Source organism: Sinocyclocheilus anshuiensis, unplaced genomic scaffold (assembly GCF_001515605.1).
Source record: "Sinocyclocheilus anshuiensis isolate Anshui unplaced genomic scaffold, SAMN03320099.WGS_v1.1 scaffold464, whole genome shotgun sequence".
Classification (NCBI taxonomy): domain Eukaryota; kingdom Metazoa; phylum Chordata; class Actinopteri; order Cypriniformes; family Cyprinidae; genus Sinocyclocheilus; species Sinocyclocheilus anshuiensis.
In genome coordinates, this window is record NW_015555731.1 from 45,916 (window position 1) to 50,245 (window position 4,330).

Consider the following 4,330-nt stretch of genomic DNA (forward strand, 5'->3'; position numbering starts at 1 on the left):
GTGTTTGGAATTATTTTTGTTGGCGAAATAGAGCAAAAACAGGAAATATGGTATCTGAAACGTAAGTCTTTTAATTAACTTTTTGTTTATTGAGCTGTTGTAAAAAATCAATATCATATTTGGTATGACAGGCAATTTTTGGAGAAAAATGGCACTCTTCGTGTGAAATTGATTAAATATATGAAGTGATATAAATATATACATTGTCTGTCCCCATGTCTTGAATTTGTGATCATTCTAAATATATTTTAACAGACTGAATCATGCAGCGAAAGAACGCACTCTAAATGCACACGCGCACTAGTCTACACTGTAAAAAACAATTCCGTAAAATTTACGGTAAAAAAACGGCAGCTGTTGTTGCCGGAATTTTACCGTAAAAAATACGGAAGCAACATTTTAGGTTTTATGGTTTTAACTTAAATTTACAGTTAAATTCCGTAATTTTATTAACCTATTGAAGTATTGAAATCTGTTTTGTACCTTTGTAATACACTGATAACCACCAAATGCAGGTGGTGATGAGAAAGTCACATGATGAACAAAAGCCCATCACAAGCAGCTTTTAAATAATAACATATATAGAAGGTGCACAGTGTCATTCACACAAACACTAAACACCATCATGGTAACACATGTGAAATTTAAATAATGCAATAAACATTCATTTAACAACATTAGGTGTAACACACAACCCTAATATACAAAATTTTACAGTCTTTTACCATTAAATTCACGGTAATTTTTTATTGCACTCTGTAGGTGTTTTGAATGGTTTTTGCAAATAAATTGATCATGTCAAATCGCACATCGTTACAACAGCAATTAAGATATTATCGCAGACTAGCCTATATATCGCAAACCCCTACCGCTGAGGCACCTCAGATGAGAAGATCTGTTATCTTGGCTTTTTATCCTTGCAGCACCAAAGCAGAATTAATATATGGTAATTATTTTACAACTTCTGTTATTGGAAAAATACCGAGGAGGGACCTCAATGGTGGGTACGGCCCTGTCTATGATGATGTTACGCATTAGTGAAGCATAACGGCGAGGAACCGATGATGATATTACAGCTATAACAGACTTTACTGAATATTTTGCTGTTGATTTTAAAGCGGTTTTCAGAATGACGCTTTATAAAGAATAAGGGCAATATTTCTTGCGTTTTTCAGTGATGCGGCAAACTGTGGACCATCTTCAGATTCTGCTGATCGGTAAAACCGGTTCAGGAGTGAGCGCTTCTGGAAACACTATCCTGGGTGAAAATGTGTTTCAGTCCGGGCGAAGCCTGACCTCCATCACCGACAGATGCCAAAAACGCACGGCTGAAGTGTCAAACAGAAGAGTTACAGTAACTGACACTCCAACTTTCTTCAATACGGGAAACATTGATCTGAATGTGGGGTTAAAGAGAGGACTGAACATGTGCTCTTCAGGAATCCACGCAATCCTTCTGGTTTTCCCTTTACACACTTTCACTGAGCTAGATGCAGATACCATGTTCTTATTCAAGCAGATGTTTGGTGAAGACGCCATGAAACACACATTAGTCCTGTTCACACATGGAGATGAGCTTCAAAATAAATAAATCGATCAACTAATAAGACGTAATGCAGAGCTGTCCAAACTAACAGAGGAGTGTGGAGGGAGATTTCACTTACTGAACAACAAAGATCTGAACGACAGAGAGCAGGTCACCAAACTCCTGATGAAGATTGAAAATGAGAACAGCTGCTACACTTTACAAATGTTTAAAGATCAGTCACTCAAAGTATTTCTGCTGAGATTTACAAAGCTACAATTTCTGTGTGCAGTCAGTGTTGTCACTGTATTTGTACTGGGTTGTGTTAATATGAGGAATGAAGGTTCATTCGATGTTAAAACATTTCTTTACGGTTGTGCTGGAGGTGTGTTATCAGCAGTGACAGGAGCCGCTTCAGGAGCTGTTTGCACACAGATATGCAACAGATGGGTCAGGAGATTCACTGAAGATCAGCTGAAATACGTCAAACTGTTGGAAATCATGAGTGGCTGTGCTGCTGGGATGATCACTGGGTGTTTTGTGGGTCCTGCAGGTTCAGCAGCTTCATTATTGAGAGGAATACTGGGGGCTGTTGGAGTTCCACTTTTCTGGAATTTGCATAATAAAATATTATAATGATTTGGAAATGTCTGATTATTAATGAATAAATTAAAATGACGCAAAAACAGTCTAACAGTTTCTGTTCCATCAATATGGAATAGAAAACGTATAATTATCTTCTTACGGATAACATGTTTAAGTGAAAAATAACACATTGCTTTAAAAACTACATTCAGAGAAAGAAAAATGGAGAAGTGATACCAGCTATATTGTGAATATATGCATCATGGAAGAAGAAACAAAATCAAAGGGAGAGGGTAAATTTACATATATGTAATATATTTTAGTATACTAAAATGTTTACAGGAAGATCATGAGAAAAGTAAGGATGTTTATGAACAGCTGAAGGGCTGAAAAACGAATAATAGTGCAAACCTCTAAAAATACTGACTTTTAAGAGATTATCACCAGTCTCATGAACCAGAGTCAGAATCTTTGGATACAACTAAAATGAACCCTATGAAGTTCCAGTCAACAAAAAGTCTTAACCTCTTCAATAACAGAGAAAGACATTAAAGTTACTAAAAAGAGTAAAAGATTGACAAATTAATTGATAAATTGCTGTTTATAAATAGTTAACTTTATAAATTGTTAATGTCATAATTGAAACACTGAGTTTTTAACTGGATTTTAGAAAAAAAGATGAGTAGCCACAGACATTATATCAGTAATACCAAAAGAAGGGGAAGTCCCTACACAATGTTCAGACCTATACCTCTCTTAAATGTATACAGAAACCATTTACATCAGTAATTGCTGACAGGCTTGCTGATATAATACCAACAATTATTACTCTAGACCAAACTGAATTTGTGAAAACCTGTGTACTGTATTGGCGCTTTTCCACTGCGTGGTACGACTCGGCTCGGCACGGCCGGCATGGTTCGGCTCGGCTCGGCTCGGTTTGCGTTTCCACTGCAGTTCAGTACCGCTTTAGAGTGGGCGGGATTATTCACATGTTGTTATAGTTGCGCCGCCTCTACTACCACGACTCCTAAAAAAACTTTTTCATTCCGCGTCGCCCCATCAAGCTCTCACTGGATCCGCTCCTCTGCTATCAACGAGAGGAACGTCTGTTCTTCCGCAACAGACAACAAAACTTTTTGGTTGTTAAAAAAAGGTGCGCTCGTTCAAAACAGTTGCGTTCGATCCTTCGCTGGCTGTGCTGATTTAAATCTAGCGGTTCTTTTGTGTTTGTGTCGCAGGTAGTGACGATTCTCTCCGGCCAATACGTGATCAGCATAATATACACGTCACGTTTTGGTAACGGTACGGTTCACTTGGAACCCCAACCGAAGTGGTACTAAAAAAAGTACCAGGTACTGTACCCAGTGGAAAACCCCCCAAAAGTGAACCGTACCGAGCCGTACCGTGCCGTACCATGCAGTGTTAAAGCGCCATATGATAATGTGTGTCAAACACTCGGTCTTATTATGTAATTAAAATTAAGAAACAAATGTTAATATTACATTAAGATTAGATGCTGAAAAAGCTTTTGACAGGTGTAGAAAATTCATTACCCTCGGTGTTAGAAGAGAAAGACAGATTTATATGGAGATTTGTCAGGTTAGAAACTAAACTTTAACAACAAAAGCTATGGAAATAGAGGGTAAACTACAAAAGGGTTTAAAAAATAAATGTGCTATTATTAAATGGAATCAAACTGAAATGAGGCACTTTGGAGTGATAATTTCAAACAATGTAGAGAATGTATATAAGTGTAATTATGATATTTTACAAAATACAATGACACAATTTAAAAGGTGGAAAAGAAAAAAGTACAAAATAAGTACAATTAAAATGAGCATACTGCCATGATTCTTATTTCCATTTCAAAATCTATATACACCTTAGTAGTGTTATAAACTGGCATAGTATTTTTAGAAAATGTATTTTGGAAACCAAGAGCAAATATCTAGATTAAAAAGTTTGAAGTTCAAAGCAGCAATTAATCGTTCAAAGTCCACTTATGTTATTCTGCATGCTTAAGATGCTTTTTTTTTCTTTCTACATGCTATCTTAAGGTGTTTTCCATTGTTTTAATTTTAGTATAACATTATAATACCATGCATATTTTTACCTTTTTATTTAAAGAGAAACCAATCTGATGTATAGTTGACATTTGCGACTTAATACTATAGAAAAGCAATAAAAGTTTTTCAGTTAGTGTTTTCAGCTTGTTTG

The 4,330-nt window shown here is 36.1% G+C and overlaps 1 pseudogene; it reads left to right on the plus strand.

Moving 5' to 3' along the window:
• LOC107672890 (GTPase IMAP family member 7-like) overlaps positions 1-2,161 on the plus strand; it is a 5,311-nt pseudogene extending 3,150 nt beyond the window's left edge.
• The last annotated feature ends 2,169 nt before the right edge of the window (positions 2,162-4,330 follow it).